The sequence below is a fragment of the Chiloscyllium plagiosum genome, unplaced genomic scaffold, assembly GCF_037043375.1.
Source record: "Chiloscyllium plagiosum isolate Xiang-an unplaced genomic scaffold, Cpla_swu_hap1 HiC_scaffold_38, whole genome shotgun sequence".
Classification (NCBI taxonomy): Eukaryota; Metazoa; Chordata; class Chondrichthyes; order Orectolobiformes; family Hemiscylliidae; genus Chiloscyllium; species Chiloscyllium plagiosum.
In genome coordinates, this window is record NW_028270176.1 from 39303275 (window position 1) to 39318012 (window position 14738).

General features: G+C 46.0%; 1 long non-coding RNA gene across 1 annotated transcript; it reads left to right on the forward strand.

Annotated features, from left to right (window-relative positions):
• Nucleotides 1–4401: 4401 nt before the first annotated feature.
• On the forward strand, nt 4402–13787 carry LOC148139441 (uncharacterized). The gene is made up of 3 exons (XR_015753682.1): nt 4402–4498; nt 7583–7691; nt 13654–13787. It is a non-coding gene; the product is annotated as an uncharacterized LOC148139441 (long non-coding RNA).
• The last annotated feature ends 951 nt before the right edge of the window (nt 13788–14738 follow it).

The following is a 14738-nucleotide window of genomic DNA, read 5'->3' on the forward strand; positions in this document are numbered from 1 at the left end:
TGTTGAACATCCCTGGGCAATGTTTCACATTATCGGTAGATGCTTGGTGGGTGGCAAGTTCTGGAGCACAAGCCATCAGTATTATTGCCAGAATATTGGCAGGGCCCGTAGCCTTTGCACTACTTAACCATTTCTTGATGTTATTCAAACTCAACTGAACTGGCTTAAAACTCACATCTGTGATGTTGGAAACCACTGGAGAAGGCTGAGATGGATCATCCCACTTTGCACTTTTGGCTGCAGATTGCTGCAAATGCTGTCATCTTATCTGGTGCATGGATGTGTGAGGCCCCTCCATCAGTAAAGGTGGGGATATCTGTGATCCTTCCTCCAGTGAGTTGTTTAATTGTCCATCACCGGTCACAACTGGGTGTGGCAGAACTGCAGTGCTCCGATCTGTTCCATTGGATGTTGGATCACTTAGCTCTGTTGCTTGCTACTGATGCTGTTTGATGTGCAGGTAGTTCTGTTTAATAGCTTCACCAGGTTGGCACTTCATTTTTAAGTCTGCCTCGTGCTGCTCATGGCATGCCCTCCTTTACTGTCCATTGTGGTGGGAGAGAGCAGGATTTACAAACCCATGAGATTACAGATTGTGCTGGAGTACAGTTCTGCTGCTGTTGATGTCCCACAGTTTCTCATAGATACCCAGTTTGAGATGCTACATCTCTTCAAAGTCTGTCCCATTTAGAACGGTGATAGTGTCACTCAACACAAGGGAGGTTTTTCTCAAATTTAAGGCAACACTTTGTCTCCAAAAGGAATGTGTGATGGTCGCTTGTACTGATACTGTCATAGACATATGTATCTGCCGCTAGTCAATTCATAACAATGAGATCAAGTATGTTTTTCCCTCTTGTTGGTTCCCTCACCACCCGCTGCAGACTCAGTTGAGCAGCTATGTCCTTTAGGACCTGACCAGCTCAGTCAGTAATTCTGTTGCAGAGCTAGTCTCGATTTGTGGACATTGAAATCCTGTACCCAGAGTATGTTTGACACCATTTTATTGCCTCAGTGTTTCCTCCAAATGTTGTTCAACATGAAGGAGAAGTGATTCATCCTCCAAGGGAGGACGGGACGTGGTAATCAGCAGGAGCCATGAGACTTCCTGGTCTCCGGAGCCAATGCTGTTTACTCCCAGGGCAAATCCTCCCTGTCTGTGCCACCACATCTGCCTGTCTGTCCTGCTGCTGGGACAGGACATATCCAGAGATTTCAGGAGAAAGTGAAGACTGCAGATGCTGGAGATCAGAGTCAAGAGTCTGGTGCTGGAAAAGCACAGCAGATCAGGCTGATGAAGGGCTTAGGCTCGAAACATCGATTCTCCTTCTCCTCGGATGCTGCCTGACCTGTTGTGCTTTTCCATCACCACAATCTCAATATCTTGGGATGGTAATGGTGGTGTCTGGTCATTGTCTGTAAGGGTTGATTTCATGAGTATGACTATGTCAGGCAGTTCCTTGATTGGTCTGTGAGACAGCTCTGCACATTTTGGCACCAAAATCCAGATGTTAGTCTGGAGGACGTTGCACCATCGAGAGGGCTGATTCTGTGGTTGTATTTTCTGGTGCCTTGTTAGATGCAGAGTGGTCCATCCAGTTTCATTCCTTTGTTGAAACTTTGCAGTGATTATTTCAGTGAGTAGCTTGCTGGGTCACTGTCAGGTTGGCAGGATGTTTTTCACCATTGACAATGGTTCCATGGAGATCAGGAGATTCCTAATTCCAGTTATTTTTTCTTGAATTCAGATTCCACCATCTGGCAAGATGGGATTCGAACCAGGACTTCAGTCGTTTGTTTTAATATTTTGGATAAAAGTTAAATACATTTGGTTTGTTCACTCGCTTTAAATATCACTTACCCAGGTTTTGTTTCTTTATGAAACACTGTCCATCCTCCTGTCTCCTCCACTCTCCCCTCCAACAACAAGAGTTTGGAGCACATGGAGTTTCTTTGTCACTAAGACTGAGATAATCCGATCTGTAGCTTCCCTCCCTCCCACTAGCCCACTGAGTCAAACTGCTTCATGTGGTGTTCCCGGTTTTTGTCCAAACCTACATCTTTCTCCAATCTCATCTCATGTCAAGCCTTATCAGAGCTCATCTTTACCCTTTACCCTAATCTCACGAAACCATATCCTTTCCAACTCTCTTTTCTCCTCCTCCTCATCAGTCCCCCTCACCGATTCACAGACATTGTTTCTTGTTCTATCTTTTCTGGTTATGTCCTTCTCTCCCATTCTGTGAAAAACTGACATTTGACCTCACGGTTGTTGGAAAATGCTGCTTCATCTCCACTTTCCCTTTCCTTTCTGAATTCCTTGCATTTGGTGTCCCTCGTGGATCACACCTACATACTGCCAGGAGGTGACATTGTGCAAAAGTACCATGTTGGGTTTCACATGTACAATGACAATGCCCAGCTCTCCCTCCGCATCATCCCTCTTCTCCATTACTCCACTGTTACTCAGTTATCAAACTGCTTACCACGCTCCCACTACTCGATTAGGTGCAGTTTCCTCCAATGAAACATTGTAATGGTTAAACCCGTTGCCTAACAAGTTCCTTTCCCTAACTGCTGAGCCTCTCCCTCTCACTGGGAACTATGCAGCAGAACTAGACTCTTCACAATACTCCTGTTATCTCTGACGCGAAGCTGACCTTCTGATTAGACATCTACACAATCCCAAACACCAGGAATTCCAATCTCTAAACCGTTGCTTATCTCCTCCTCATCCCGGCTCCATTGCTACTGAAACCCCTTACCCGTGTCTGTGTTGCCTTAAACTTGACGAACCCAAAGCAGAACCCTTGATTCTGTGACTGGCTCAGAATCTGGTTTCAGAGCCCCCCCCCCCCCCCCCCTTCCCCCCCCCCCCCCCCCCCCCCCACCGTATTTACCCTCAGACGCATCAGTATTTATTCTGTCAAACCCCTTAAGAATCTGGTGGTTCAGTCTGATTGTAGCTGGTGGAAATGACAGAAGATGATGTGTTGTATCTGGGTGGAAGGTAAGGACTTGGTGGGGGGGGGGTTCTCTCCTTGTTGCAGTTGGAGATGTGGGTTCAAAGGCAGAGGTGCAGGAAGTGGAGGAGATATATTGGATGGTATTGACCACATGGGAGGGGAAATTGCAGTCCTCGAAATATGGGGTCATTTGGTATGTTCTGGCTTCACTGGGACACAGCAGTAAGCATGAGATAGAGATGTTGGCCAGGGAACAGGCTCGTGTGTTTAAAGTGGCAGGCAGCTGGAAGCTCGGGGTCTGTTTTTGCAGCAGAACGTAGATCATCAGTTGTCATTTCGGCCACCTCCACTGAGATGCTGCCAGACACAGGTTCCTGTCCCCCCCCATTAACAGCTATGCACCCCCCCCCCAGCCAGATCGTAATCCACTCCTTTTTCTTTCCAAATGTTCCAGTCTCTCTTTGGGTTCTGTCCCTCCCTGTTATTTACACTTTAACCCCTATCTCCTGCAATACAAAGATCTGCAGGTTAGTTGAATTGGCCAAGCTCAATTTCCCATAATATTCAGGGATGTGTAGGTTAGGTGCATTAGTTAGAAGAAATATACAGTAGTACGGTAGGGGAATGGGTCTGGGTGGGATACCCTTTGGAGGGACTCTGTGGACATTTTGGGCCGAATACCTGTTTCCATGCTGTCAAGATTCTAATTTTCCCAGCTCCCATCGGATCTGAGGAAGGGCCACTGGACATATTTCTGTTCCCAGATGCTGCCAGACCTGCTGAGCTTTCCCAGCACCTGCTTGTTGTTCCTGATTGACACCATCCATACACCTTCTGGGTGTGATTCAGACAGGGGGAGGATACCACCACTGACCTCACAATGAGGTCCAGCTGATTGATGGCAGCTTCGGACCAATAGGAAAAGGTGGTGGGACTGGTGGACCAAGTGGAACCAGCTGGTCATCCAAACAATGGGAGTGAATGAGGGGCGTGGCCAGTGGGATGACACGTCACCAGTAACCCAGCCGATGCAGTGCCACGTGACTCGGCCGTTGGTGAATGTGGGAGTCGCAAACAGGAAAGGGGAGAGTGGCCTCAGAGACAGGGAGATAATGAGTCACTTTAGATTGGGAAGTTTTAATTACACTCTGTGTGGTTCGTAAGTCTGAATTAGAAGCTCTTAATCCTGCGTTTGCAGCAGATGGGAAAATGGCTGCGGCCCTCAGGCGGTGAAAGGTTCTGGGATATGGCCGCCATTGTTATTGGGGGTAAGGTACAGTGAGGCGCATGTGCATGTCCCCTTCCTATGATGGGTTGGGGGAGGCGTGCAACTTGAAGAGAGGCATTTACACATCAAGCACACACCAGGAAAAAAGTATGTCTTTATATTCTTCCTGTACTGACTGTGAGTTTTGTTTTGTGAATTCATTTCATAGGATATTAAATCAGAATAATTGAGGCTGAGTCCATTTACAGTCAATGGAGTCATCGGGATCTGAATATCATTGGCATTTAACTGTGGAAGGAGAAAGGTTTGTCTGTTCTGTTTGTGGGAAGATATCTCCAATATTTTTGTTAAGCAGAAAGATGTACAAATTCGTGGTTGGATCACCCTATGGGTGTGTGCTCTGTTCTGGGCCCTGCAGCTGAGGAAGGAGATATTGGCCTGAGAGGGAGCACAGATTTATCCAAATTACACCTCGTCTCTTTGTAAGAACTCTCAGATTTAGACCCAACCACCCACTTCATGATGCTAACATGTAAACTTCATGTTTTCAATTACCTACAAACTTCCCATTAAAAATCCGTTTGGACTCAAATTCCAGTACCTTTTCAGGTGGAATGTTCCAGCTTCTGGCAACTGTCTGTTCATTCAGAAACTGCTGACGTCCATGTTGACTCTGGGGTTACAAAGAGCTGAATTGAAAGATGAGGTGCTGTTCCTGAGCTCCCATTGAGATGCATTGGAACAGTACAGGAGGCTGAGGGCAATGTAGGTATGAGCAGACAATGAAGATGACAAGGCTGCAACTGTGAGGGCTGCTTGGCTCAATGAGAGTGTTCTGGAGTTGGGTGTAAACAGACTGATGTGAGACAGGGAGAAGGTGAAGCTGAAACTCAGTTTTCGTTCAGGCCGTTCAGAAATTCACATGGTCCCAATGTGAACAGCCAGTTTTTAAGTGATACCTGCGGAATATTTGTTAACAGTTTTTAAAGTATTTTTCCTGAGGGCAGTTGAGTTAACCACATTGCTGTGGGTCTGGAGTCACATGTTGGCCAGATCAGGTGAGGATGACCGTTTCCTTCCCTACAGGACATTAGTGAACCAGATGGGTTTTTAACAATCGACAATAGTTTCATGGTCATCATTCGCCTTTTCATTCTAGATTGTATTCAATTCCGATGCCACCATCAGCCATGTTGGGATTCTATCCCTAATCCTCGGAACATTGCACATGTCACTCATCTGGCAGGAATACCATTAAGCCATTGCCTCCCTTTTAGCAATGTTTCAAAGAAAGTTCCATCATTCTAGGTGTACAATGTGAGATAAAATACTGCAACGTCCATGTGTCAGCCTCTCCGAAAGGTCAATCAACAGAAATTTGTTTGGGGCCAAATATTTCACTGTTTTTCGGGGGGGGGGCTTATTAAACAAAAATGAATCCAAATAAAAATCTTATGCCACGGACATGTAATTTCTGAAGCCGGAGGGGGATTACAGAGACAGGGAGGGTTGTGGGGCCAGAGGGGGATTGTTGTCCAAACATCACTGTGGTGTACATGGACTGCAGCATTTCAGGGAGGCGGTTAACCACCACTTTCTCCAAGACAAGTAAAGGTGGCCAGTAAATACTGGTCTGGGCAGCAAAGGCAACCCCCAGTAAGTAAAACCAAGCAGTGACCCCTCTGGCCTGACTTGCTGTGAAGTTAAAAACCTCTCTGGAAATGGAGTGGGCAGAGAAGAGAAACAGTGACATTTCACAGCTGCCCTCAGAGAGACCTCGCACTTGGAAGTACTCAGAGCCGGGGATCAGCTCGGTGAGTTTCAGTCTCTTCAAATATCAATCTTAGTCGATTTTATTTTATTCAATCTACAATCGTGAGTAAGGTGAGGATTTCTTTTTTTAATGTCTTACGGTCCCTTGATTAAATGTTAAGTTATTCTCGGGCAGTATTTTTCGAGCAGTAAGACTGTGCCGTTGTCTTGGTCTGTAGATTGTTAAGGCGGAGAGATGGCCTGTTGTAGAATGGCGTGCTGTTCCTGTCGGATGTTGGAAGTTAGGGATAGTTTCAATGATCCTGATGATGATGTCTGCAGCAAGTGATTGCAAATCCTATTGGATCGCATGGATTGGTGGAGGAGTGATTAAAGGCAGTGAGGAATTGACAGGAGCCGGGAGTTGTGATAGGTGGCAGTCTCAAGAATGCAGGATACTACAGATACAGTCAGGGAGATGGGTTACCTCCAGGAAAGCTAGGGGGGTAGGTCGGTACTGCAGGAGTCTCCTGTGGCTATCCCCATCTCAGGCAAGTGTATTGTTTTGGAAAATGTAGGTGGTAATAGACTTTCAGGGGAATGTAGCACTGACAGCCAAGTTACTGGTACTGAGACTGGCTTCTAACATAATGTGAGGTATATCCAGTTCCACACGATCGATGGTGATAGGGGACTCTCCAGACAGGGGCACAGTCTGCCATTTTTGCAGCTGACAGTGAGACATCAGAATGGGGTGGTGCTGCCCTGGTGCCAGTGTCAAGGATGACTCACAGAGGGAGCAGATTATTCTCAAAAGGGAAAATAACCAATGGGAGGACATTGTACATTGGTACCAATGGCATAGGAAGGGGAAAGCATGGGGCCCTGACGAGCAGGGAGATTTGCTAGTGCCACTCGGGAGGCATTAAACCAGTGAGGGAGTCGGGGTAATCCAAAAGAGATAGTGAGAAAAGAGATGAGTCTGAGGCTGATAGTGTTCACCAGTCAGAATGTCAAGGCAGGCAAGAGCAAGTCATAGAATGAGGTGCGATGGACCAGTTGCACTGCATTTATTTCAGTGCAAGAGACCTGACAGGTCAGGCAGGTAGGCTCAGGGTATGGTTTTGAACATAGTACTGGGATATTACAGCAATTACAGAGGCATCACTCAGGGATGGATCGGACTAGCAGCTTAATGTTCCAGGGTATAGATGCTATAGCAAGGATAGAAAGGGGGCAACAGAGCAAGGAGAGAGGTGTTTTTGATTAGGATAACATTATGCTTGGGCTTCGGGAGGATATTCCTGGGAGTACATCCAGGCAAGTTATTTGGTTGGTACTGAGAAATAAGAAAGGGATGACCATCTTAATGGGATTGTATTATAGACTCTCTCCCAATAGTCAGCGGGGAATTGAGACACAATTTTACCAGGAGACCTCAGTTATCTGTAAGAATAATATCGATACAATGATAAGGGGTTTTAACTTTACCAACATGGCCTCGGAGTGCTGCAGTGTTAAGGGTGTGAATGGAAAGGTATTTGTTCAGTGCGTACGAGAACATTTCAGATTCAGTTTGTAGGATGTACTACTAGAGAAGGAACAAAACTGACCTGTTTTCTTTATTCATTCATAGGATAAGGCTGTCACTGGCTCGGCCAGCATTTATTGCTGCGTTTACCCAGAGGGCAGTTAAAAGTCAACCACGTTGCTATAGGTCTGGAGTCCCATGCAGACCAGACCAGGTAAGGATGGCATTTTCCTTCCCTAAAGGTCATGAGTGAACCACATTGGTTTTTCCAACAATTGACAATGGATTCCTTGTCGTCACTAGATTATATTTTTCCAGATATTTATTGAATTCACGTTCCAAAATCTGCCGTGATGGGATTCAAACCCGGGTCCCCAGAACCTTATCTGGGTCTCTGGATTAACTGTCTAGCGATAATGTCACTCCGTCATCACTGCCACTTCAGAAATGAGGCAGGGTGAGTGACTGAGGTATCAGTGGGGCAGCGCATCAGCACCAAAGTACCCACAGTATTGTGGCTCAGTGGTTAGCGCTGCTTCCTCAGCACCAGGGACCAGAGTTTGATTCCAGCCTCAGGCGACTGTTCAAGTTGGCACATTCTCCCCAGTGTTTGTGAGGGTTTCCTTCGGGTGTTCCAGTTTCCTCCCATAGTCCAAAGATGTGTAGGTTAGTTGGATGAACCACATTATATTTCCCATAGTGAACAGATGCAGTATATGAGATTTTGGGATGTGCAGGCAAATCTCTGCCTGATGTGGAAAGATCCTTTTGGGAACTTGGACAGAGGTCAGAGGGAGGTGTGGCCACACGTTTTACATTTCCCATGGCGGCAAGGGAAGGTCAAGGGTGTGGAGGATGGATTGGTGGGAGGGCGTGGACCGAACATGGAGGTGCAGAGGGAATGGTCTCTGCAGAACGCAGATAGGGTTGGGGAGGGAAATATGTCTCTGGTGGTGGGGTCTGACTTTCTGTATCAGAAATAACAGAGGTTAATGTGCTGTATCTGGAGATTAGTGGGTGGAAGGTGAAGACTGCAGGGTTATATTCTTTATTGTGGCTGGAAGGGTGGGGTAAAGGCGGAGGTGCGGGAAGTGGAGAGTATGTGTTGGAGGGCATTGTTGATCAAGTCAGAGGAAAATTACGGTCCTTGAAGTAGGCCTTTCTGGGATGTCCTGGAATAGAATCCAAAGAGATTAAACAAATATATCACTGACAAAAGATTAACTGGACCAGCGAATACGACCTCTGAAAGGTTAACAAGGCTGTCTATGGAACCACAGGGGGTGCGAAAAATATGCAAATATTTCACTTCATTTTTACTGGCGAAGTATATGGAAGCTCGAGAGTGATTACTTGAAACAGTGATTACTTGAAAAGTGTCCATGTTACAGAGGAGGTGGTACTAGATGTCTTAAATCACATCAAGGTGGATAAAGCCCTGGAACCTGATCAGGTGTACCCTGGAACTTTATGGAAATCTAGGGAAGTGATTGTTGGGCCTCTCCTGAGGTATTTGTATCATTGATAGCGACAGGTGAGGTGCCATTATTTTTAAAAAGGTGGTAAGGAGAGGCCATGGAACAAGAGAACAGTGAGCCTGAAGTCAGTGGCAGGCAAGTTGTTGGAAGGGATTCTGAGGGACAGGATATCCATCTATTTGGAAAGGTAAGGAATGATTAGGGAGAGTCAATGTGGCTTTGTACATGCACAATTGTCTGTCACTAACTTGAGTGTTTTGATGTGACAAAGAAAATTGATTAATCCAGGTGGTGAATGTTGTTTATATGGACATTCAACACGGTTCCACAAAGCAGACTGGTTAGCAGGGTTAGATAACATGGAATGCAGGGAGAGCAAGCCATTACAAAACTGCCTTGAAGGAAGGAGACAAAGGATGATGGAGGGTTGCTTTGCGGACTGGAGGCCTGTGAGCAGCAATGTGCTACAAGAATGGATATTGGGCCCTTAAATAAATGACTTGGATGTGAATATGAGGTATGGTCAGTAGGTTTACAGAAGACACCAAAATTGGAGGTGTAGTGGACAGTGAAGAAGGTTAGTTCAGAATACAATAGGATCTGGATCAGATGGGCCATTGGAGCAAGGAATGGCAGACGTAGTTCAATTTAGATAAATGCGAGCTGTTGTATTTTGGAAAGGCAAATCAGAGCAGAACTTATACACTTAATGGTAAAGTCCTGGGGAACGTTGCTGAACAAAGGGACTTTGGAGTGCAAGTTCCTAGTTCCTTGAAAGTATAGTCACAGGTAGGCAGCAGAGTGAATGCAGCATTTAGTACGCACCCTGTTATTGGTCAATGCATTGAATGCAGCTGTTGTAACATCATATTGTGGCTGTACAGGGCGCTGATTACAGCTCTTCTGGAATTCTGTTTTCAGTTCCAATCTTCCTGTTCTTGGAATGATGTTGAGAAACTTGAAAGCGTTCAGAAAACATTTGCAAGGTTTTGCCAGGGTTGGACGGTTTGAGCTATTGGGAAAGGCTGAATAGACGGGGACTATTTTCCCTGGAGAGTTGGAGGCTGAGAGGTGATCTTATATAATCATGAAGGGCATGGACAAGGTGAGCAGTCAGGGACTTTTTCCCAAGTTCGGTGGGTCCAGAACTAGAGGGTACAGGCTTAAGGTGAGATGGAAAAGATGTAAAAGGGATCTGAGGGGCATCTTATTCATGTTGAGGGCATTACAAGTATGGAATGAGCTGCCAGAGGAAGGGATGGAGGCTAGTACAATTACAGCATTTAAAAAGCCTCTGATTGGGTACATGAAGAGGGATAAGGGTGAACCGCTGGCAAATGGGACTCCATTAACACTCTCCGTTATTGGTCAATGCATTGAATACAGAAGCTGGGATGTCATATTGTGGCTGGACAGGACGTTGATTAAGCCACTTCTGGAATTCTGTTTTCAGTTTGAATTTCCCTGTTCTGGGAAGGATGTTGTGAAACGTGAAAAGGTTTGGACAAGATTTACAAAAACGTTGCCAGGATTGGAGGATTTGGGCTACAGGGAGAGGCCGAATAGGCTGGGGTTAATTTCCCTGGAGAGTCCAAGACTGACAGGTGACTTAATGGAGATTTATAAAATCACGAGGGGCATGGATAAGGTGGGCAGCCGGGGTTCTTTTTCCTGAGGTTAGGTGGGTCTAAAACTAGAGCACATGGTTAAGATTTAAAAGGAATCTAAGGGCAATGTTTTCAAGCTGAATGTGGTGTGTGTATGGAATGAGCTGCCAGATGAAGTAGTGGAGGCTGATAAAATCACAACATTTAAAAGGCATCCGATTGGGTACGTGAACAGTAAGGGTTTGATGGATCCAGGCCAATAGCTGGCAAATGGGACTCCAGTAGTTTAGGATTCCTAGTTGGTATGGATGAATTGGACCGAAGTTCTGTTACTGTGCTGTACATGTTTATGACGTTAATAAACTAAGATGTGTTCCTCTTTTGTGGAGAGCAAGCTGAAGCACAGATAATTGTCCTTGGAGCTGAGAAGGTGAAGCATTGATTTTTGGCCTGGTGCAGATTTGGTTCCAAGATATTGAATTTGCGGAGAGAGAGGAATTGTTAACACTGTCGCAACGTTTAGTAACTACTTTCAAGTCATTGGCAAACAATATAAAGTGAAAATGTTAATATTATTGTACTCAGTAAGTTCTGAGCATCTGGAACAGTCTGAACGACACCGATTCAGTAGGTATTCTGAAACAGACTTGGAATTTTAATTTTTAAGGAAAGATTTGGGTGGATGTGGGCAAATAGGAGGGGAATTGGGACAGATTTGCAGCATCTCCAGAGAGAGAGAGTATAGCCCCATTGGGCTGAATAGCCCCCAGCCCCTGTGCTCTGTGATACTGCCCCATTCACTGTGAATGATGAAGCTCATCCCAGGGCAGAGAGAGGGATGAGCCCTCCACTCTCATCACAATGGGGCCCGGCTGATTGACGGCAGTTCAAGACCAATGGGAGGAGAGTCTGTGTGGTCCTACAGCCAATGGGAGTGAATTAGGGGTGTGGCCAGCAAGATGACACATGTCCATGAGCTGTGCGGGTGCAGTGTCACTGTTTGGGGTTGGGAGAGACAGCAGAGACTGGGACAGAGGCTGTTGGGCCTGAATTACAAACTCCCGGTAAATTAAAGCCAAAAGAACTGCGGAAGATGTAAATCAGAAACAACAAACAGGAGGTTCTGGAAAAGCTCAGCAGGTCTGGCAGTATCTGTGAAGAGAAATCAGAGTTAAAGTTTCAGATCCGGTGTCCCTTCCTCCGAACTGATACTGAGAGAAAAAATGTTGGTTTATATGCAGAAGGTAGGGTTTAGGGGAGGATGTAAGGAGTAAAGCATAGGTGGGGATAGAGCGAGAAGAAGGGTTGGATAAAGGAGTCGATAACGATCTGGCTGGGGGAGGGCGACTAGCTGTTAATGGAGACTGTTAGTGGCTAACCTTAGGTAGTGTGTAATGACAGGCTGTGAGAACAAGGCCTGGTGTGTGGGATCGGGGACTAGGACATGGGATTGCTAAACTATGGTAAGTCAGTAACTGTCTCCGTTGTAAGCTGTTCCCCACAGACATTACTCTATGATCCGAGCTGCAGATGGGCGGCATGGTGGCACAGTGGTTAGCACTGCTGCCTCACAGTGCCAGAGACCCAGGTTCTACTCCCGCCTCAGGCAACTGTCTGTGTGGAGTTTGCATATTCTCCCCGTATTTGTGTGGGTTCTCTCCCACAGTCCAAAAATGTGCGGGTTGGGTGAATTGGCCATGCTAAATTGCCATAGTGTTAGATGTAGGGGAATGGGTCTGTGTGGGTTGCTCTTTAGACGGTTTGTCTAAGTAATCTAATCTAAAAAATATCCTTCCTAACCCCCTCTGAACTCCTCAATGATGTATCTTAAAGTTGTTCTCTTTAATCAACGTTTCCAGCATTCGTGAAACACTTTAGGAGAATTATCAGTGTGAAAGGCTCCATACAATGCAGGAAGTTGTTGTTAATGTCTGACATTAGGAGAAACAGGAATGAACCCTCTCTCTCATACCTGATGAACAGCAGCAAAAGCAGGTCGCACTGAGCATGCTCCAGCCCACAATGGGCCTCTGATGATTGATCTCAGCGCAGGACCAGTAAGATGATGGGGATGGATCTGGAGGACCAGGCAGTGCCAGTTGATCCTCCAACCAATCTGAGTGAATGAGGGGCGTGGCTATACTCAACCACGTGATAAGCTTCACTGGCAGCACAGTGTTGTTGGGACCAAGCCATTGGAAATGTGTGATGGTGCAGGGCACGGTTAAGGAAAGCCCTATTGACCAGGAAGGGAAGGAAATTTTAATGGAATGGGCTGAGACATTTTACAGAACTTAGTGCACATCGGAAAACACAAATTTGAAAATCCCAGGCCCGTGTTTGTGGCAAACAAGAAAATGGTGAAAGGTGTGAGTGATTACCACCATCTTTATTGGGGGCAGTGATCCACAGGACACGTGTGTGGCCGTCGACTTTGTGAGGGGCAAGCTGCAGGGGGACGCATGCGCAGCCTTCCCTGGCAGGGAGTGATAGGGCAGGATTTACACAATGTCAGAGTCAGGATGCTTTCAATGTCAGAGTGTGATGCTGGAAAAGCAAAGCAGGTCAGGCAGCAGCCGATCGATGGGAAGGAAGATGGACATGTAGGCCAGTGCTGAGTTGGAAGGCTGGATCTGGGATAAGGTGGGGGGAGTGGAAATGAGGAAACTGGTGAAATCCACATTTACCCCATGCAGTTGGAGGATCTGAACACAGAAGATGAGGCGTTCTTCGTCCAGGCATCAGATGCCTGGCATTTGGCGGTGGAGGTGGCCCAGGACCTGCATGTCCTTGGTGGAGCAGGAAGGGGAGTTACAGTATTTGGACACAGGGTGTTTGGCTTGTTTAGTGTTTTACAGTTCGTTCACAGAGCTTTTGTAAGTTAATTTTCCTCTGCTGCCCAACCCCTGGCAATGTGCTGCTCTCTAAATGGACTAAATTTTCCACAGTATCTTTGCCAGTGAATAATTCTTTTTTTCAACAAGAGTGCATTTTCCTTCCATTTCTGACCATCAAATTCTGTAACATTTTCATTCCCTGTAATGCATTTAGCACTCCCTGAAATATAAACTATGTGTTTCTCTCTCCACAGACGCCAGTGATTAATGCTAAAGCCCCATTGCCTGTGGAGAGGGTGATGTTTGACTTCCTTGTACAGATGCAGTTCGTGTGGTGAAGGTGCTCCCACAATGTTACAGATTATTCACTTAGCGACAGTGAAGAGCTGACAATGTGTGCGCAAATCAACAACAGTTTGTATTTTTATCATTTTTATAATTTCACAGAAATTGAGAATTTCTGACATCAGGCCACAGATGGGGATATTAGAATAGGTGATCAAAAGTATTTCCCAATGAGCAGGTTTTCAGGAATACCTTAAAGGTGAAAGCAGGTCTAAGGTCAGGGTGCGAATTCCAGACAGTGTTGCCTTGACCATGTCGAAACAGCCAGACCGGTGAAGCAATGAATAAATGCATCTTTGGGAGTCTGAAAGCAAATGAGTTGTCGAGGTCTCACAGGTTGTGTGGTGCAGGGAGACAGGGATGTTCACAGCCAGGATTTACATCAAGGGAGAGAATTTTAAATCGTTGCTTGTAAATCGGAGCCTTTTGATGAATCAACAAGTTTTGGTCCAAGTGAGCACTTGGGCAGTAGGGTTTTAGATATTCTTGAGATTATATGTCAGTTGAATGTGGGAGGCTGGCCAGGAGTGTGTTTGGATAACGAAGTCTGGAGATAACACAAGGATGGATGAATATTTCAGGAAATGAGCCGAGACTAGGGTGGAGTTGGATGATGTCACTGATGTAGAAATACCAGTTTTGAAGTCTGGCTCCTCCTCATCACTCCCCCTCACCAATTCACAAATATTGTTCCTTGCTCTGTCTGAATTTTCTGGTTATGCCCTTCTCTCTAATTCTGCTAAGAACTAATATTTGACCTCAAGGTTGTTGGAAAATCCTGCCCCATCTCCACTTTCCCTTTCCTTTCTGAATTCCTCATATGTGGTGTCCATCCAGGATCTATCTTTGTTCCCTCCTGTATCTCCCCTATATACTGCCAGGATGTGACATCGTATTGGTTTCACATGGACACTGACAATGCCCAGCTCTCTCTCCCCATCATCCCTCTCCATTGCTCCACTGTTACTCGTTCATCAAACTGCTTACCACACTC